The sequence below is a fragment of the Parasteatoda tepidariorum genome, chromosome 6, assembly GCF_043381705.1.
Source record: "Parasteatoda tepidariorum isolate YZ-2023 chromosome 6, CAS_Ptep_4.0, whole genome shotgun sequence".
Lineage (NCBI taxonomy): Eukaryota > Metazoa > Arthropoda > Arachnida > Araneae > Theridiidae > Parasteatoda > Parasteatoda tepidariorum.
This window is the reverse complement of record NC_092209.1, coordinates 8,823,577-8,846,524: the sequence shown is the minus strand read 5'-3', so window position 1 is coordinate 8,846,524 and position 22,948 is coordinate 8,823,577. Positions and strand designations below refer to the sequence as shown.

The window sequence follows — 22,948 nt, the reverse complement described above, 5'->3', positions numbered from 1 at the left end:
TGCAAAATCTTGTATATCACTAGTTCAAAGTAATCCTATGTATTTCGGGCTGGAGTGGCCTCGGATTAAAATTTTTCGGGCTGGATCGGGATCGAACCACCAAATGCGATGCCGAGCTTATCTCTAGTCTTGACTAGAATATGTGTCTTGACTAGAATATGTGTCTAGATTGAAATGTGTGTCTAGACTAGAAATGTGTGTCTAGACTAGAATGTGTGTCTATACTGGAATGTGACATTTAACTAGACAAGTTAAGTCACATATATTTTTATATATACATATAAGTATTTTTTTTTAACTCATGTTTTACACTGAATCAAATGAGAGCAAAATTTAGCCTTTATCCAATGCATATCTCGGACTCAAATTAATCCTATGCATTTCAGGATCGAGTGAGCTCGGATTAAAATTCTTGGGGCAGGGGCGGCTCGAACCTCCAAGTGCGAGGCCGAGCTTCTAGACTAGAATATGTGTCTAGACTAGAATATGTGTCTAAACTAGAATGTGTGCCTAGACTAGAAGTGTGTGTCTAGACTAGAGTGAACCTAACTAGACAAGTATATTTCTTTCTCACTCGTGTTTAACACTATGTCAAATGAGAGCAAAATTTCTACTTCATCCAATGTATATCTCGGGCTCAAATAAATCCTATGCATTTCATGCTCGAGTGGGCTCAGATTAAAATTCTTCTGGCTGGAGCGATTTCCAAACGCGAGGCTTAGCTTATCTCTAAAGTCTAGACTAGAATGTGTGCCTAGACTAGAATGTGCGTCTAGACTAGAGTGAACCTAACTAGACAAGTATATTTCTTTCTCACTCGTGTTTAACACNGATGTACTCGAGTAGGCTCGAATTCAAGTTCTTCTGGTTCGGACAGGTTCGAAGCTCCAAACGCGAGGCTCCCTCTAGTCTAGACTAGATTAAGTGTCTAGATTAGAATGTGTGTCGAGACTAGAATGAGTATCTAGACTAGAATGTGCGTCTAGACTACAATGTGTGTCTAGACTAGAATGAGTGTCTAGACTAGGATGTACTCGAGTAGGCTCGAATTCAAGTTCTTCTGGCTGGGACAGGCTCGAAGCTCCAAACGCGAGGCTCTCTCTAGTCTAGACTAGATTAAGTGTCTAGACTAGAATGTGTGTCGAGACTAGAATGTGTATCTAGACTACAATGTGAGTCTAAACTACAATGTGTGACTAGACAAACGAAGTATTTTTTTCATACTCGTGTTTTACACTGAATCAAATGAGAACAAATTTAAGCCGATGGGATAAATTAATTTCGAGGAAATTTGTTAACAGGAGTAAATAAAAACAACTCAAAATATTACTTTTTATGCGTAAAATGCCCCTTGAGACTTATGTAAAATTATTTACAGCGTGTTTTTCGATTCAGCGTATGAAAATTACATACGAAACCAGCCTTTCTTGTCTAAATAGCCATTAGATAACAATGCCAAAAATGGTACTTTTATGCTTAAAAAACCCGGCAACTATTGCGATGTCAGTCACTTAGTCTAATTCAATTTATCGTAAAAAATACATAAGAAACATTATTTCATTTGTCTGTAAAGCAAATTCCTATAGTTAAATATCTACAAACACAAAAATTGTGCTTCTTATACATAAAACTCTTATGACTTTTTAAATATTAATACTATCGTCTCGTCCATATCCTTCTTTCAATAAAGCCCTACGTGCAAGGTCGTGCAACTTTTCTCCACTTACTATGAGGAGAGTACTTTCAACTGTTTTTTTGATACCCATTCAAAACCTTATTTACACTGTATTATTAGTTATTTGTATGTAAACCAAAATTTTTTATTAGACCAAAAATAATTTTTTAATTCTACTGTCGAAAAAATTAATCTATATATTACAAGATTTTCGACAGCAAAATAAAAAAAATAATAATAATAAATAGCACAAAAACAGCCTTAAAAACTGCTTTTCCTTCAAGAAACTAACAAAGTGTCTTTAACTTAGAAGTTTTACTGAATTAAAATACTCCGGCTCCGTACAACAGAGGTTAAGAGATTAAACCTCGTGTTAAACGAAAACCTCTATAACAGGACATAACCTTAATTCCCTCGGCAAAACAAGGCACAAAATACGAGGCATTGTTCTCTCCTCCGATACTATTTAATCGTCCATTTAAATGAAGTCGGCGTAACCTTTAATTGTAGAGCGTACTCATTACTGCCAGATAAATGCATGATTAAACATGAAACCTCGAGGAAATTAATCTCAACACGTGTTAGATGTTGATTAATAACATGTTCTTTTTTATTTTGGCCACTATATGCAATTCATTTGATGGATATGTTCATTATTCATATGGGTAGTACATGATGGTAGAGGGTTATTATGTTATTTAGGAAGTCATTAAATGGAATGGCGGAAGATGTTAACTGATGGTTAAAATAAAAATCAAAGAGGGATTTTTCAGTCTTGAATGAATAGAAAATTACGCTTTTCTAACTTAATTGAAAAGGTAGTAAAATTTAATATGACTCCAAAACAATTTTCAGAAATTGCGAACTGCAACGTTAACTGCAGATAATTCTGAATTCCAATAATATTTATGTTCAATAAAAATTCACTACTTATGCTATATACTTTTCTATTTAAATAAAATTTACATGTTAAAAAGTTCACTTTTTTGTGTTGATTTTAAAAAATATTCACTACACAAACTATATAGTTTTCTATTTAAACAAAATTCACACTATACAGTGTTAAAAGGTTAACTTCTTAGTGTTAATTCTGGATAACTATTCATTATTTGTACTTTATACTTTTCAAATTAAATAGAATATAAACTTTAATAGCTTTTTAGTGTTAAAATGATAATTTTTTAGTATTCATTCTAAATAAATATTCACTACTTAAACTATATATATTTCTATTTATATAAAATTTGCACTACACTAGGGGGGTAGCTTTTCAGTGTTAAAATTTTCATTTTTTAGTGTTAATTATAAATAAGTATTCACGATTTATGTTTCATACAAATGAGCTTAAATAGAATATGCACTTCAACAGCTTTTCAGTGTTAAAAGGTTAACTCTTTAGTGTTAATTATAAATAAGTATTCTTTGCTTATGATTCATACTTTTAAATTTAAATAAAATTTACACTGCAATAGATAGTGCTGAAAGGTAATTTTTTTAGAGTTAATTATGAGTAAGTTTTCTCTACTTATACTTAATACTTTTCAACTTAAATAGAATTTACACTGCATTAGCTTTTCTGTGTTAAAAATGTTCACTTTTTAGTGTTAATTCTAAATAAATATTCACTTCTTAAACTATATGCTTTCCTATTTAAATAAAATTAACACTGTATTAGGCTTTTCATAGATAGAAAGTTAATTTTTTAGTGTTAATTTTAAATAAATATTCATTACTTGCTATATACTTTTTTGTTTGAAAAAATTATATATAGCTAATAATTTAATAGCAATATTTTAATTTTTTTCATTGAATTTTAGGCATCAATTTGCTTTAAACGAGTCACGATAAAAAAAATTTCAAAAAAAAAAAAAAAAAAACTTCGGATAAAAAAAAACCTACAGTAAAAAAATCCCGAAAAAACACCAGAAAAATGCATTGAAAAAGAAAGGACTGGAAAAAATCATCGGAAAAAAAGCACGTCATAAACTATTACATAAATTTTACGTTCAATTCTTTTCTGGCCGTTGAACCCGAATTTAATGCAACTGAAAGGAACTTTAATTACTTTATTTTTGATACAATTATATAACTTATAATAGTATTGTTTTAAATAAAATAATGCATCTCAACTAACAATAGTTTCTCAGGAGTTAAATCTTTTAAAAATTCATAATAATAACGAAAATATTTCAATTTAATACAATTTTTCAAAAAAAAAACCCAATTAGTTGAAAAAAATGTCAATCATTTATTATTATTATTATGCCACAACACAATGAGAGTGATTGTTAAAATTTAAAACAATTTCAGAATTGCTTATGAATCCTAATAATTTTTTTTTTTAAATGCTAGTTTAGAATTCGAAAAATTCCTTTCCGTAAGCCTAAATTAATTCTTAAGTATTAATTTTTTTAAAAATATAAATATATATATACTTATATAATTTTATTTTAAAAAATATTTAACTACATTAAATTTCAGCTCAACGACCAGAGTTGAATGGGTTTTGAAATTCATATAATTATTGTCAAAGTTTTTCTTTTTTTTCCCCTGCTTTCTTTTTCCTGCATTCAACTTTTCCGGTTTTTTTCTTTTCCGATTCTCTTTTTTCTACCCATTGTCTTAAACAATAAATTTCTTTGAAAAAAATAAGAACGTTGCATGAGCTACATAATTTGGATAATCCTATATTTAACCTGTAAAAAAAAAAACATTTTGTTTCAGAGTTATTTCACGAAAACATAAAAAAAATACTTAAAATATGACTAAAATAGATTAAAGTATTTTAAGGTATCCGACTAATTTTGACAAAAAAAATTTTTTTTTCAAATATTTACTTAAAATTTTAAGAGACTTGTTTATTTATTTTATTATGTGTAAAAGCTTTTAAAACTAGCAACAACAAAAAGTAATATTATTATTATTTTTATAAATGGTCATTTTTGGGTAAAAATAAGTCTTTTTTTTTTTTTTTTTTTTTTTTTTTTTTTTTTTTTTTTTTTTTTTTTTTNTTTTTTTTTTTTTTTTTTTTTTTTTTTTTTGCATATACGCTGAAGACTGTAAAAAAATTTCTATTTTCTGAAACAAAAAATCCTTTGAGGATTTTCTCTAGAAGGCTATCAACTATGTTATAAAATAATGGCATTCGAAAAATGAAGTTCTTTTTTTCTTTTTATTAATCTTAATCTATAGTTCAAAACATGCGTGTTATAATCATAAACACTCCTGATAACATGGAGACAATTATTTTAAAGACAACGTGAGATACTGCGTTTAAGGTGGTGTAAAACGTGAAAAAACCTGATTTTGAGATAAACGTATTTAAAGACTTAAGATCATTAGTCTATACCCACTGTTATCACTTTGCGCGAAAACTGCTGTAACTTTGTAAAAAATTGGATTACCAACAAAAGTAAAGTCTCTTTTAGAAATCTAAGAGTATAAGAATTCTAAATTTATAGAAAATTCAATTTCGAAAATTTTGTCTAAAATCCTGTTTTTGCATTAGTCAGATACCTTAATCTATTTTCTATTAAAATGATATCGTGATTTCGTGCAATACATGCATTCAATTTTATCCGATACATTACATCTCCAAGGATGATTTTTTCAGGTGGTAGGGAAACGGCAAATGAATTACAATGAGAGCCGTGGTGGCTCAGGAGATAGAGCGCTCGCCTGCCAATTATCCAGGTTTGAATTCCAGCAAAGGCTGGTCGACACGAAATCCGCACATGCTCACATTGACCGTAATGCTATCATTAAACATCCTCAGTGGCAGACGGATCATATGAATTAGAGTCCCCTTGCCGTCAGGCTAACCATGGAAGGTTTTTGTGGTTTTCTTGGCTACGGGGCTGAACATTTGTAGTGGTAAACTCAAAATCGGGTCTGCTGTTCAACGGCGGTTATAAAATAAAATAAAATGAATTACAATGGAAAACAGAAATATTTATTTTGATCTTGCCAGAGTACATAAACTTGCAATCTCAAGAGTATCTATCATACATCAAGAGTATCATCATCAAGAGTATTATACATCAAGAGTACTATACATCAAGAGTATTATACATCAATATTATACATCAAGAGTATCATACATCAAGAGTATTATACATCAAGAGTATCATACATCAAGAGTATTATGACAAAAGTTTAATTTATACAGAATGATTTAAACATGGACGGAGAACAAGCGGTTAACCACTGAAAGGTAATAAGAAAATATAATATAATTCAAAAATATAAATATATACAATAAAATATTAAAATATAAGTAAATATAATTCAAAATAATAATCAAAAGTCTTTAGATCAATATATTAGAACATTCTAATTAGGTGAATATACCTTGCATATTATACAATACGAAGCATATACTCTAGTACATAGGTTCCCAAAGTGGTCCAGGTGGACCCCCAGGGGTCCACAGGAGACCACACGGGGGTCCACGTAGACGTGAAAAGAAAACAGGGGTTCACAAGTTGAAAGTGGGGGTCCACGAAAAATTTTCTGGTTTTTATAATAAAGAACAAAAATTTTGGCTTGGATTTACCATTCAACGCAGGCAGGTAGCATCATTCATTAGGTAGTCACTCAAAAATATTCGAGACTCAGTTCAAACACAGAATTGAATAGGATAATAGTACAAGTGTACACCACATGTCGAGACTTGCAAAGTGCCGCCCGTGCATTACCCTGCATGATGACTTCAAAAGTAGATTTGAAGATATTCTGACGATGGAAATACCACCATGGATCATAACCCCATTTGATGAAACAGAAGAGGTATTATACAGAAGGTATTATGTGGTATTACAAGAGCAACTACTTTACTTGAGCTCAGCACCAACGAGGAACTGAAGGTGAAATTTAAAAAAGGCTATCAAACATTTTGGCTGCAGGCAGAAATCCCCGAAAAATGTCCTGGGCTGAGGGTAATTGCGAGAAAATTTTTGATAGCGTTTCCCTCGTCATATCTTGTCGAAAGAAGTTTTAGTGCCGTTACCAACCTGTTAACAAAAGAGCAGATTGAACATCACAGAACGGGGAGATTTGAGATTACTTCTTACAAAATTGAAGCCAAATATTGATAATTTTCTTTTAATTCATCAAGTACATCCGTCTCATTAAAAGTGTGACTATTTTTTATTGTTGATTTGCATTTCAGAGTTCAGTGTTGATTTTTTGTCAATTGTTGATTGTTTGTAATAATAAATGTTATAATTTTGTATAACCACAAGTATTATTTTAATAAATAGGACACAAGAAAATGTGCTACTTTTTTCTTCTTCCTCACACCCCCAATTTAGGGGGATATTTTTTAGGAGTTTTGGGTCTACCGAAAATAGTAAAACTTTGAAAGTGGTCCACGAGAAAAAAAAGTTTGGGAACCTCTGCTCTAGTACATCACTTAACTTGAGAAAAGATGACTAAAAACATAATTAGGAATTCCTCCTTTTGACCTTTGAGTTCTGTCGGCTGGAAAGTGGTTTCTTAACAATTTTCAAAACTAATCATACCGCATATATCACAAACTGAAAACTACTCCTTATGCGGAATACAAATTGCATACTATTTTCTTGTAAACCGCTAAAGTTTTATTTTTCTACCAGTAATTTTCGTAGTGAGGCGTTGGACGCGTAATTTATAGACGAACAGGATGGAGCGAATAGTTTTCTTGAAAAATGATCTGCTATTTCGTACTTTCATGGGAGTAGATAAATACCATACATTTCGTCGCTCTCATTACACCTGAAATGGGGTTGAAGATGCTGTTTTACCCCATCTTTACCCCTCTCTCTCGCCTCTCCCCGTGTGGTCTGTCTGCCCCACTTTTGCTAAATGCTGAAGCCGACGATGCTTTTATAACCTTTTTCCTCACTTCTTTCTGAGAATAATGTGAGAGGGGGGATTTAAAGCTTCGAAGAAGTTCTATTTCCCCCTTTTTTTTTATTGAAGAATACGAATGAAAGATAGAATGGCGTAAAAGAGTTAAAGAATTTTTCTTCTATTTTTTTTTTTTTTAATTTTTTGCGAAAGGAATTCTTTTCTAATTCTGGAATTCAAGCCTGTGAAGCTAATGTGACAGATTCCATGGATTGCATTCGTAAAGATGATTTAAACCAGTGGCCAGGACGGTAAAAATATGGCTCGCGNNNTCGGGAGCCATATTTTTACCGGCCGATCTTTAATCAACTCTTGAAATACTTCAAGCAAAGTTTTCAACCCACTTGCAAAAGTGTTATTTGGAGAAACCATTTAATGGGCCATTTACTCATAGCAAAGGTAAATTAAAATACTTTTGGAATTGGTTGGTTGGTGGTGGGCTCTGGGGAGAACTATAGATATCCATCCATGAGTGTGCAAAACACAGCCGGCTAACTCCTTGATGTTGTCGAAGTACAGACGCTCGATGTCAAAGGGGGAGAATTCCCCTAAAATAGAAAAAATAGATTTAAAACAAAAAATAGATGAATTGAAATAGATAAAGGATGAAAAGTTTAGTTTGCTTATTAGAAAATTTTAAAGCCTTTTTTTTCTGTGGTAAGCTGGTTTATTACCATCCTTAGGTGCTATGAATAATTAAGGAAATTAATGACTTTTTGCTTTTTGTTTTCTTATTTATAAAATGAATTTTATAAATGATTCCAACTGTAAAAAGAAATTATGCATTTTATAACTTTTTTACATTCTAAAACTGACATGAGGTCTTCAAATTTATACAAACGAACTCCATCAGAACAGCAAGGAATTAACAACTGGAAACCCAAATTAAAAAGGGCCAAATTGAAAATTCAAGCTTATATTATTAGGACCCAATTCTAATGGGTTGCGCGGCGCATCAACCGAAAATTACTGTAATCGAATAGAAAATACTGATTTGATAAGAAAAATTCATTTTGACTTAATTGTAATTTCTTTCCGGTGGGAAAAAAAATCACTCCCCAATACTTTCGCCAAAAGAAATTTTATTCGGCAAATTTGCGATTTTATCGCATTTGGCGAGGTTTCGAATGGTTAGCTCGGGCCCTGCATATATATACACTTGTATGCTAATTTAAAAATATCACTTCAGACAAGGAACATATGACCTTAAAGTATCGCAAACTGAAATGTGTTATCGCCTTCCCACCACTCCATTAAAAAATCCTGGTTAGGAATATAGTATCATGCAATTGCACCAAAACTGTAGCTGGTAGAAAGAAACCGATTGTAGATTTGAAACCAGCAACCCGAAAATATCGAAAATGCTTTCAAAAATCTATCGCAATAGAAAAAAAAATTATTCCCGAGAGTAATAAATTAATAGGAATGTTAACACATTTATTAAAAGCTTTTTTTCTTCAATGGTTAAGATATTGCATATATTTAAATAGGAACTAAATTTTTCTTTATTTTCAATTTCGAGATGCATTTAGATGATTAAATTCACAATTTAACCATGAAATGAAAATTACCTTTGTAAAGATAGTTAAAATATTGCTGCAAACTGGCACGATCGTTGTCTGGAAAATATTGGTAGCGTTGTAATACTTAAAGTATTAAATATTTTCTAATGCTTAAGCTATATTGACCTATCTTTAAGGCACATTTGCCTCACAAATATATCGTATACTATGCATATGTTTGTATAATTGATTTGCCGAGTTAGGTAACACAATTTAAGATTCAACTTTTAATATTAAGATTTATGTGTTTAATATAAATGTTGAGGCATATGATAAAATATTTTTGGGGTTACAGATTATTCTAAATCAATCAAAGCAATTTTTTCTGATAGAAATGAAGGATTCATATGAACATTACAAAAAGTTTAAAACAATATGCTATCAATTTACGATACACAGTAGGATTTTTATCCCGTTTACTTCGGTTAAAATTCTGTTTGGGCAGAATTTTCATACACATATATTTTCTCGTACAATATCATAGAATGTTGGTCCCTTATGTGATTACTACTTTTTAAAAAATTTAAGGTCATTGTGAACCGTGTTAAAATGAACGCATAGCTTTATTTTTTAAAATGCTATGAAACAGTGTTCTAAATCCTGAGAACAAAAGTTATTTTAGCAACAGATATTGAAAGAAGAAAAAAATAGCATAAAAATATACACTTTTTTCTTTTTGTATAAAAATGCTCTTTAAAAATTCCAGAAGATTCCTTTGTCAGTAATTATCCGTTACCATCATAAATCAAAACTTTATTTATTCAATGGAAATGATCATAATTTCAGTACTCAATGACACAGAAAAAGAAAAAAAATATATTACTGGAACATCCGTGGCAATACTAATCAAAATTCCATTCTCGCCCAACTATGAATGACGTCATACAACTTCCAAGTTCCTTTCCAAAACGAACTGTTTGAGACAAGAGAATCGTCTGCTAAAGGGGAAAGAAAGTAATAATAATAAAAACACATACTAAAACTTTCACTTCTTTGGCGGCAACGAACGGAAATGCCAAATTTAGAATGGAAACTTAAGTTAGAGAGTTTTACTGAATTTAAAAATAAGAAAAGAATAAAAACAACTTGAAGATTGTTCCATTCCATTCCATCATCATCTTTCCGATGATGACATAATGAGGGCCGCACAACAAGCAAGGGCAATTTAATATCCTGACAAAAATCTCGTTTCATGATTTGATATTCATTTGTTGCGTGTAGTGAGTTAAAAAAAATAGATCCATTGTTTCGGAGAGATTGTAGTTCGGTTTATCGTCTGCTCTTTCATGTCGTTTAGAACGAGGGAGGTCCTGAGAAAGCTTTAATCAACGTTCTTCTTCTACCTTTTTTAATTGAAGAATGAAACAAATAAGTAGAAAGTAAGAAAATATTTAATAGGACGCAAGAAGAAAAAAAAATTCTCGCATTTTTTAGGTTAATATATGAGAGGGATTTTGCCGTTAATGAGAAAAACTGGAATATGATGAAGCATTAAGGAATGTCGTAAAAGTAGAATATGTCTTTATTTTCTGTTAATTCTATTACCACATGAATTGGAATATGTTAATCCTTCCATTTAATTGCTTCAAATCTGAGTTTTTTCGGGAGTAGATATTAATGAAATTCGAAGTGGGGGAAGAAAGAAAAAAAATGCCTTTATGAGATCAAAATTCTTTGAGGGTAATACAATATGAGATATTCGGCCGTCATTTTATTTTCCTTTTTTTTACTTATTTTGTTCAATATGTCAACCCTTCTGAAATTCACATCTTTACAGTGTACAGAAAAAAAAAGTTAGTTCAAAACTCCAGATAGCTCTGTACAATTGGCACTTTGAACTGAGATATTTTATTTTATAACCGTGGTTGAACTGCCGACCCAATTTTTTGGGGGGTTTACGAATACTAATGTTCAACTCCGTAGCCTTGTAATTTTGAACCTACGCCCGAAGAAAAAGGAACTCCTGGATCAAGCATTGGGAGAAATTTTCATTCTTGGAGGACTTGTTTTAATGGTACTGCGTTGTATGTAGAGGAAAACCACGAAAACCTCCTATGGTTAGCCTAATGGCAAAGAGACTCTAACCCATGATCCGTCTGCGTCTACCACTGAGGATATTTAACGTCAGCCCTGTGGACAGTGCGAGCTGAGCGCAGAATTCGAATCGACCAACCACCAATGGGATTCGAACCAGGTTCACCACATTAGTAGGTGGAGTGGGCGCTCTATCCCTCCAACACTCTTAATCGGCCAAAGCTCAAAAATGAAAAAAAGAAAAAGTAATATATTGCTTTTTTTTCTTTTATAGACAATCAGAATAGGGCCGAGGTGGCTCAGGGGATAGAGCATTCGCCTTCCAATGAGGCGAACCGGGTTCGAATCCCAGTCGATACGAATTCCGTATCTGGCTTGCACCGATCACAGTGCTGACGTGAAATATCCTCAGTGGTAGACGGATCATGGGTTAGAGTCCCCTTGCCGTCAGGCTAACCATGGGAGGCTTCTCGTGGTCTTCCTCTTTATGTAATACAATTGCGGGTTAGCTCCATTAAAAAGTACTCCACGCCTATTACTCGATCCAGGAGTTCCCTTGTCTTCTGTATTGGGTTCAAAACTACAAGGATACGGAGTTGAACATTAGTAATCGTAAACCCAGAATTGGGTCGGCTGTTCAACGATGGTTATAAATATTAAAAAAGTCAGAATAGATCCGGAATAGTCTGGTCAGTAGTGCACTGGGCCCATGTCCAAAAGTTCGTAGGTTTGATCCCCACTGGTCGAAGACTCCCGTGTAGTAATTGGTGACTGATGCACGTTAAATCTGTCTAGTCACAAAATCCTCCGTGTTCAAATATCACATGTTCACATAACAAAACAATACCTCTGGGGGTACTGACTCACATTATATATTCTTTGACTGATCCAGGAGTTTCCTTGTCTGCTATATTGGGTTCAAAATTACAAGCCTACTGAGTTGAACATTAGTAATCACAAACCCAAAAATTGGGTCGGCTGTTCAACGACGGATATAAAATAAAATAAAATAAAAATTTAAATGATAAATAAAATCACCTTGTGTATTACTTTTCAAAATAATCTGTAGTAACAATGTGTAAAATGATATATTTTTTTTTTCAATTGCGGGCACTTGGGATGTATTGTCCCATTGGCCTCATATGCCAGGACTGCTACTCTCTTCTCGTTACCCAGTGGGCACCTGTGGCAAAGCCACGGCGGTGGAGCAGCGTCGCCCACGTCACACAACCACAAACCCGTTTATAGGGCGGGTCATATTCACACAAAGTAGAAAGGACATAGAACTCAAAGAGAGAAAGAAACATCCATGCTCTGAGTGGGATTCGAGCCCGCAACCATCGACTCCGCAGTCAGGCACGCTAACCACTCGGCCCATCTGGTCGGCAAAATATAACATAGAGTATAAAAATAGAGTATAAATATAAAATAGAGTAATGTATTTGAATTTCAAAAGCGCTTACTTCAAATCATTTATTAAATTACGCGTGCTTGTGAATTGAATAGTTTTCGATGCAGTTTTTACTCCGATTTTTTTTTACTTACTTAAATGCAATTACTTTAAGAGGAAAAGTTTCAAAAAATTATGAGAAAAATTTTCATATTTTGTTATAAGGTCGAAAACGCTTATTACAAATCATATTAAAATTAAGCGTGGTTGTGAATTAAATAGTTTTGATGCAGTTTTTGCTTGATTTTTTTTAATGTGCTTAAATTTTATTACTTTAAGGGGAAAAGTTTCAAAAATGTTCTTTATTTGTAACGTATTATAAGGTCAAAAACACTTATTTCAAATCATATATTAAATTACACGTGCTCGTAAATTGAATATTTTTCGATGCAATTTTAACAAGATCTTTATTATTTGCTTACATATAATCTCTTATTAAAATTTCAAAAAAATATAAAGGTGGCTATAATTTAAGAACTAAAAGTAAGACGACAGAATTTAGCATGACTGAATGTGTTAAGAGATATGCAAAATTATTTACACTTTGGGGTTGATTTTTTCGAATGTTGAGCTCCCGAAAATAGCTTCGAAGAATATATGAGCTGCAGATCTATATATTTTAATTTTTTTTCTAAAAAAAACAAAACAAAAAAACAACGAGTTAAAAATGACATAATATTTTTATATACATATTATAAATCATTATTTTTTTTAATGTAAATTTTATAATTTTCTTTATCCAATTAACAACTTGGAAATCTAAAATAATTATTATTCATTTAATTGCCAGTGCGATACAAATATAGAAAAATAGTTAGTTGAAAGATACACATGATGAAGTGCAATTTATTTACGATACCCGGGCACGTGCCTTGAATAGCTCATTTCAAAATTTTAAGTTTAAAAAAAAAGTAATAATAAATTACATAATGATGTTTTTATATACATATCATAAATTATTATTTTTTACGTAAATTTTTATAATTTTCCAAATTTAATTAACAGCTTATGAATCTAAAATAGTTATTATCTTTTTAATTGTCAGTGCGATACAAACACTGAAAAATAGTTAGTTGAAAGATACACATGATGAAGCGCGAGTTACTTGCAAGTAAAAAGTAAAATAATAATAAATGTAAAAGTTCCACAATCTTCCATCGTTTTCTCGTTTTATAGACTATATTAGTGCATTGTAAAAAAATAATAATAATTGGTTTTTCATTCAAATTTCCTGAAAAATAAACGTTAAAACCTTCGAAATATGCAAAAAAACAGTATTTAAATGTATTTAGTGATGTGCAGTATTTGCAACTGCATCTAAAAGAAGATTAACTAGCATACACAAGGTCATTTCTGTTTAACAAAAACGAACATTACAGTGTTCAAAAAGACATTGTTACTAACAATTATGTTCTTTGTATGGAATACATTAATAAAAATTTCAAAGATTTATTGCAACTTCCGTGAAACTTTCCACATCATCGCGTTCTAAAATTTATATCTCCTTGAGTTTTTTTTCATGTTTTACAATTCTAAGATAATTTATTTTTATCTAACTATAAATTATTTTAATTATAGTGGGAAAATTACAAGCAATTACTCTTTATTTATCTATAATGTTAATTATCTTTTCATGCGTTGGGTATTTGAATATACGAAGGAAGAAATAATAACCCTTTTATAGTTCCTATAAAAACTAATATTTTGCTCTCTCTGTAGGTAAAGATAGTTAAAATATTATCTTATCAAATTTACAATTAAGAATGAAATATCTTAACATAATTATTTCTACCACGATAAATGTACAGCTCTGACTCAAGGATTGTCATTGTAAAGGACTGATGTTCGATTCCCATGGGCGGCTTGAAGTCCACATTTTGATCGATGGGCACCAGCTTGTGAGGAAAGTACTGATCCGCTGTAACGAGAACTCCTCCAGACATAAAGTCTGGTGCTATTTTAACAAGAAGTGTCTACATTTCTAATGAGGGTGCATTTGGAGGTATGAAAGAGTCGATTGACCGCAAAGCAAAGGTTACCACGTCCATTCGTGCCAAATCAAGGCAAAACTATTCACCCCACACCCCAATACGAAGTGACTTACCTTCGTAACCATAGTTCTCGAAACCACGTGATACTGATGTCTGAAAGTGTTCTGAAAGGCGTACCATAAAGGCAGTATTGCAAGCAATGCCACATTGCCATCATTCTGTTCGTCACAAAATTACGGAGCCTTCATCCCCACCATCCCCTTGGCTCACAACAGGCTGATACTTTATTTCACTTTACTTCACTTTTAAAACTTTAATTTAAATAAAATAAAATCTTCCGTGATAACTGGAAGCGATAACTTGCAACCATCAAACTTGGCAAACTAGATCCTGCTTCTTTTTTAATAGAAACCTTTAGAAAACGAAGACTTGAGGTTTGAAAAGAAGAAAATAAAGAATGACAATAAGTATATTAATCGAATCGCGTATCCGTAAAAATAATTAATTAAAATGCGATCTTTCTCAATTCGGAAAAAAAATTAATTAAACGTCTTGTGTGGAAGTAGGTTTTCTTTTTAATTATTGAAAGCCAATTTGAGGAGAAAGTTGTTTACCGTTAAAAAAAAACAAAAGAGTGCCTGGAGGTGATCAGTTGAGAGTCACACCCCTTTTAACGCTCAGAAAGTATTGCATCATGGTCAAATCCCACGATTTGACGTCATCTGTACGCCCTCTCTCTTTTACCTTTGATGACGACTAATAAGGACGTTTATTGAAATCTCGTGACTAATTCTAGACGTAAGAAGAGTTGTACAAAAATAAAAATACTGTAAAATTTCAAATTGTGTTACTTTTGGATTCAGCTCCTAAGGATACCAAAGAGGGGATTATGAGGGTGGTAGTCACAAAAAATATTTCTTTCTTTTTAAACAGCTTCTATAGCAGCCTACTAATAAGGTTCTTCTCAGCAGTAGCAATATTCACGTTAATCTTGGACTTTTAATGCCTCAAAAGAGTTTCTTTTGCCTACTATGACAAATCAGACTCGTCCATTAATTAGTTATAATGTAATATCAGGATGAAGAAACAAGATAAGCCTGTCCACCATGATGTATTAATAATATAAATATCAACAAAAATCAGATCCATCTATCAGTTAATTATGATTTGATATGAGGATGAAAAAACTAAGCAAGTCTGTCTACCATAATGTAATAATAGTATAAATATTTAAATTTGTATCTGAAGTCAAAGTTTAAGTGGTATGAAACAGAAATATATATATATACTTCCACAAGAAATATGAAGATAATACAACTTTTTTCATGTGCAGATCACTTTTTATGACTAGCCTTTAATGGGTTATTGCAGGAATGCTAACTGCTCCGCTTCCTGCAAAAGTTTTAATAAACTGGTAGCGAATGAAATAGAAAAACCTTCTAGAATAAGGATAATTACGCCAACTCTTTAAAAGAATCACAACTGCGATAAAGCTGCATTTCATATGATACTTTGAATTTTTGATATGTACCCTACAAAAAATGATCAATCGAAATCAATAAAAACATTTATTGATATCAATAGATTTTTATTGGGCTGTACTTGTTTCGATTGATATCTCAACTGATATCAGTAGTGCATTGGTATCAATAGATGTTGAACAGTAGGGTATTCTATTGGTCTGTACTTGCTCCTATTGACATTTCAACTGATATCAGTAGTGTACTGTTATCAATAGATATTGATCAATAGAATTTTATTGGTCTGCATTTGTTTCTATTGATATTTCAACTGATATCAGCAGTGTATAGGTATCAATAGATATTGATCAGTAGGTACTCTATTGGTATATACTTGTCTGTATTTCACACTTCAACTGATGTCTGCTGACAACAGTATGGTACTTGTATGAATAGATGTTGATCAGTTCTGTATTCTACTTGTTTTATCTGAACTGATAGTATCAACAGATCTTTTTTTGACACCACCCTACTAAAAATAATCTTAAGATTTTCTTAAGAAAATATCATTTTCTTAAGAAATTCTTCAGAAATCTGAAGAATTTCTTCAGATTTAATTCTATCTCCAAAGTATCTTAGAATTTTTGAAGACATTTTGAATATCTTTAGGGTGAATTAAGTTTGAACAAAGATTTCTTAAGATTTTTTTCAGCTCACATAAAATTCGTCTTGTGATATTTTCTATAATGATCAGATCTTAGTTTCTAATTAATTCTGTGAGAATTTCAATAATTTTCTAATTAAAAGTATACATTTTAATGGTTTTCTGCCTTTTTTTTTTTCGTTCTTTCATGAAACATAAAAAAATTTTAGGTGATTTTTCCACCACTATAGTGGTGGAAAAATCACTTTTGGTAATTGATCATTTTTGGTAATTAGTCAATATTTCACTAAATACAATGTATGCACCAAATTTAATTTATTAAATCAATAAATAAAATGTTAAGTTATTAAATTCACTACTTCTCAAAAAAGTTCTGATAAATCGTAAGAAGTTGCCAAGTATGTATCCACAGACATTTCATTAATTTAATTTGTCCCCCCCCCTTTAGAACCCTGTTTCCGAAAACATAAATACTGTTGACCTAATTATTTCTTATTTGAAATGTATCTTTGAAAAAAATAGTCATTCTATAAATATATGTACCTATGCCTATGTGAGGTTGTTATCTAAGTTTCGCCCCCGTCAGGGGACCTAACTCATTCATCACATTGGTGTAATATTAAAATAGCCAAACCTTATTTAAATGGGGTTAAGATAATAGGAGCAATGCAGACAAATACCCTTAAATATCCCCCCCCCCCCCNCCCCCCCCCCCCTGGTGACATAGAGATAAATCTTTAATTGACTGACGACTGTTAATGTCCGCCATAATATGTGAGTTCGTAAATGTCAGAGTTAGGAAAAACCGTAAAGTTTTGGCATAAATCGTGAAAGAAGCAATAAAAAATTTTTTATTATTAAAAAAAAATACGTGTTTATACAAAAATACTTCTCGCGGGAGAAATATAAATGTCTATTTCATCCTGAATATATATTTCCCCCAGCATTTTTAAGATTTAAAACTAATAAAAAAAAATGTTATTTTAAAAGTTCGACGAGTCAATATGAGTTTTCTATATCGTCGAACATTTTAATTGCATAGTTATGTAAATTAGGGAATAATTTAAACGTTTATTGACCTCGCCAACAAAAATTTCAACAAACAAAAAGGGGTGACTTTTAAATACATGAATACATATTATTCGTTTCGAAACAAAAGAATCTAAAAAAAAAGATCCGTGCGTCGTGTTCAATGTTTCACTAATTTCAATAAGGGGCGTGATGCTTCCTAAATACAACACTCACGATACCGTGAAGTAAAAGAAATGATTCTAAATATTGCCTCTTTTTCACATCATTCTATTATTCAAGAACCTACACTGTACGATGCAAACGATTTTTCAGATGACTGTTGTTTGGAATTAATAATGAAGGGGAGGTTGGGAGGAGGTGGGGTTTTTTAATATCACGCGCCCTTCAGCATTAGAATATAATTTTTTTGTAATTCCGAGGGACACCTCCAGCAAGTAAGTAACGAGAAGCTTTCAGGTGCATAACAATAGAACGTTTTTGTTCGAAATGGAAGCCATGTGGAACTGTCGGTGATACTAATGGAGGGTTTGAATGAAATGATGTGGTTGGGTGACTGTGAAAGTTAGGAACATTTTTATTCGGTGGAATTTTTTTTTTATAGTTCAAGAACTGGAAAGTTGAACTATATATAATATTTCGTGGAGCGTGGACAATATAGCAGAATGGTGGATATTTTAGCAATTTTGAAAGCAGGAAAAGAATATTGCATTTTAAGTATTTATTTTCGTCAGAGTTTTCATTTATTCTGTGTATTCCGTTTATATGGAAAATATTACGAGTGTACCGGGAAAATTCCTTTTGTAAAAAGTATTGTGTTGGCAAAGGATAATCAACATGCCTCCAAATGGTCAGCCAAAGTAAACGAGGGAATGGCAACATATATATTTTAAAATGATCCTATTTACCATAACAATTAGGTAGGAGCCATGATGACTCAGGGGTTCGAATCCCAGCGATGGCTAGTCGATACGAATTCCGCATCTGGCTTGCATCGATCACAGTGCTGATATAAAATATCCTCAGTGGTAGACGGAACATGGATTAGAGTCCCCTTGCCGTTAAGCTAGGTTTTCGTGGTTTTCCTCTCCATGTCAAACAAATGCTGATTAGTTCCATTCAGAAAGTCCTCCTCAACGGTAAATTCCTCCAGATACTTGATCCAGGAGTTCCCTTGTCTTCTGGATTGGGTTCAAAATTACAAGACTGTTGAGTTGAACATTAATAGTCGTAAGCCATAAAGAATTGGGTCCGCTGCTCAGCGAGGTTATGAATAGTAATCAGGGAGATAATCTCTGACACCTTCAAAGTGATAACTATTAGAATTTGAGTGGCTGTTATATCAAAAATATCCCTTTTTTCTTTGATAGTAAATTTATAACCGCTTAAGTATTTTTGGCGAACTGTAAGCTACCCAATATATCAAAAAAGTGTTTTTATGAAGAAAAAAATATCGTTAAAACGAAAATCAAAAATTTAAGTTAATGTTATCTGGTCGATATGCGTTATCCGGTCAATATGAATTTTGCTCCCGTCTCGCTCCGACCACAGCCACAGTGGTTCAAGGGATATTGTAATTTAGAGCCACGGTAGCTCAAGGGATAGAGCGTTCGCCACCCGATGATGTGACTCAGGTTCAAATCCCAGATACGAATACGGCTTCCAGCTTGCTACGCCCAGAGTACTGACATAAAATATCCCCAGTGGCGGACGGAGAATCCCCTTGCCGAAGGAGGTTCTCCTCTCCATGTAACGTAAATGCGAGTAAGTGCTACTAATGGTGACAATCATGCTTCAAAAATAATGTGATAGCTAATACTAAACGATTTCAAATTAATCTATAGAATATATGCAAATAGGTATTTTTTTATCACTACTGCGTTTTCACAACAATAGTTCATAAAGGAAACAAACAAAATAAAATAATTATTTACCTCCCCCCCACACCCAGTCCGTCTAGTCACTTAACTCTTCTAATTTTCGGTTTTTTTCGTTAACCTCTTCGAGACGGGCAAGCATGCATTCTCAGTGTGGCGGCAATCAGGGTAAAAAAGATAAAATTGGTAGCCAAACTATTTTAATAGCAGTTTATTTATAGGAGGTGTAATAATAATTTTCTTTATTTAACTCACAAAGACTTAGTTCAAAGTAAAAATTATACAGCTACACTTTTAACAAACATACTTTTGCATATATTAGATTTAAAGTGAAAGCGAAAATAAGGCTGTCAAATTAGCGATGCCCAAAGTTAATCTACCGCTTTTTATTTTTTTCCATAGTGTTGCTGATTCCATAGGAATATATTTATGAGTCGCCCGTTCCGAAAAGGTTGAGATATTTCTTCCGTATTTAACAGGCTTCACTATAGATTATAACTAACATGAAATTAGATTTTAAAATGCTTCTAAATCATTATGCAGAGATACAAACTTGCCCCGGATAGTTATTTTCAAGTGGTAATCTTCCAATGTAATGATTTTCGGCGGCTTAGTAAATTCTACTTATAGGATTTTTTTTCTTCTTAAAACCACTTCTAAATATTTCAAAGGCTTATGTTACAAGTTAAGCTGAGCTGAGCCTTTTAAGAAGTTTACAAAATTAACCGTAAATCTGAACATTTCAGTCAAATCAGAACATTTCGTTTTTTAAAATATTTTGTCGAGTCCGGAGCATTGGCAGCTCTGCACTAAGCTATTAAAAAAGAACGATAATAGTAAATAACATAACAATTCGATGAGATTATTAAATTCTATGAGATGATGAAAATACGTATCATTAACGAGCAACGTGTACACATTCCTAACAACATCTTAATGTTGTATTACGTAATTTAACAATGATACGTATATTTATATAGCGTCATTGCCATGCACTGCTTTAAAATAAACAAAACTTTTCTGCAGTAGAAAGTGCATAATCTTGTAGAACAAACAAAACAAACAGATAAATGAAATTGAGAAAACAAATCGCGTCGAAAGGACAACAGATTATACTCTATTTGAAGAGTCGATAAACATTCTATACATATATTTTATCAGACACACTGAATTTGTGAGTAAATTCGTTGCCAAATAAATAACCACTGGATATCTTCTTTATAGACTTCACTTCATTAAAACAATATTGTAAAAAAGTAAAATAATATTTACTGGCTTGATAAACCAAGTAAAAGAGATAAAAAAAAATAGTATGAAAAAGTAAAAGTCAAAAACTTCTTTCCGGCACAAAAAATTCCCCCAGCTTCTCCAAAAATGACACTTCCGTTCCATATGCTCCACCCATTATGCGCAAAGGACGAATTTAGCTAGCTATAATATGCGCAAGGAAAGATTCCTGTCACAATGAATTTTCACTCAGGTTTTATCTTGCAGACGAAAACTTCTTCGAAGTAGAGTGGTTGTGTGAAAGTTGTGATATCGTTTTAAAGGTATTCGCTTTATTTTGGAATTAATAATAAGTTTTTTTTTGGTTATGTGGTTTTGTATCCGGCCATAATCCGATGGATATTTTGTGAAATCTTGTTACATTTTGTGTTTAAGGTGGTGTGATCATTTTTTCTTGTGAACACATTCTTTTTACAAGTACCGGCTTGGAATAATATCGTTCGGATAGCATCGTGCACTTGTTGTGGATGTTTTAACAGGTGAGTTTTATGACTGATCTTTGTTGTGGTGTGATGCCGTTATGTTCCATAACTTTTGATTAGCACAAAATATAATATATCATGCTTTTTGTTTTTTAAAAGAATAATGTTTTTAACTTTTGTGCGGTATAATCATTTTCATTGCATCAGCATTCTTGTTGTTATTATTATAACTTTTAATTATGATTATTTGTTTTGAATTTTAGATTATTTGTTAACTGTGTTGTATCTTGTTTAAAAATACCTCAATCTCGAAATGGTTATTATTTTTTAAATTGTTCGCTTGGAACTTTTTTTTAACGTATAAAAATCGAATAAATAGATTACATATAAGTACATTTTTAGGAAATTTTATATTTTAGAAACTTAGATGGATTATGGTAATTTATATTTAGGCTGTGCATTTCTTATTAATTAATAAGATCTATTATATTTTTCGAACTGTTCCCCCCCATTTTTGTTATCAAAAATATTATGTTTATGATTATATATTTATTTTTGTTCATTTTTTAAAATTTCATGAATATATTATCGGAATATACAAATATTATATAGTTAAAAATGTGGAAAACTGAAGTTATCGATTATATTTATAATGTAGCTAAATTAATTATACAAACTATAATTAAATTCAACCCGAAGATCTGCCTATTCATCTTATCAAACATGCAGAGAATTATCCAACGTTATGAGGACCTATTCTTATGTGTATATTAAACTTTTAAGTAAGTATTTTTAAATGCAAGGGTCTTTCCAGAGTTTTTTCTGAATGATCATTGTTTATTTTTTTTCCTTTTTGAAATCGTAAAAAATATCCCAGATTTTTGTAAAAGGTTCCATTTATTGTAAATTTAATGGCCATTGTTTTTTTTTCTTTTTGAAATCGTAAAAAATATCCCAGATTTCTTGTAAAAGGTTCCATATTTATTGTAAATTTTCGAAAAATCTACTCATAATAAAAGAATCAAAAATTTCCGTGGGATCGCTTTCTTCCTGCCAGAGTCCTCTTGTGAAATAAACGCAAGAAACGTGTCTTCAAAAGTTTGTGGGTTTAATATAATGAATCAAACACGTTATTGACATAAATTCTCAAAAGAAATATTTTGCGAAGGGTCCATTAAAGAAAAGAATTACGGAGGTGAGGTTTTGAAAATAATATTTATTAGGAACGAATCTAATAGTTCCTTAAATTCCAATTTCTTTTATTTTTACCAGCATTTTGCGCAGTTTCTTCATGCTAATAAAATTATTGAATCCATTTTAAATATCGAGGATAATAAAATGTTAATGTCTATTTTTCACNGTATTCGCTTTATTTTGGAATAAATAATAAGTTTTTTTTTTGGTTATGTGGTTTTGTATCCGGCCATAATCCGATGGATATTTTGTGAAATCTTGTTACATTTTGTGTTTAAGGTGGTGTGATCATTTTTTCTTGTGAACACATTCTTTTTACAAGTACCGGCTTGGAATAATATCGTTCGGATAGCATCGTGCACTTGTTGTGGATGTTTTAACAGGTGAGTTTTATGACTGATCTTTGTTGTGGTG

The 22,948-nt window shown here is 31.8% G+C and overlaps 1 protein-coding gene and 1 pseudogene across 2 annotated transcripts in view; both read left to right on the top strand.

Moving 5' to 3' along the window:
- LOC122270840 (uncharacterized) overlaps positions 1–22,948 on the top strand; it is a 313,909-nt pseudogene that overhangs the window by 88,707 nt on the left and 202,254 nt on the right.
- LOC107454305 (rolling pebbles) overlaps positions 21,110–22,948 on the top strand; it is a 119,957-nt gene continuing 118,118 nt past the window's right edge. The window contains exons 1-2 of one of the 2 annotated variants that reach the window (XM_043051230.2): positions 21,110–21,322; positions 22,843–22,917. The gene's annotated coding sequence lies outside the window, so the exon portion shown is untranslated. Of the gene's footprint in view, positions 21,323–22,698; positions 22,918–22,948 lie in introns of those variants that run through there. The other variant, XM_016071446.3, reaches the window with a different exon arrangement.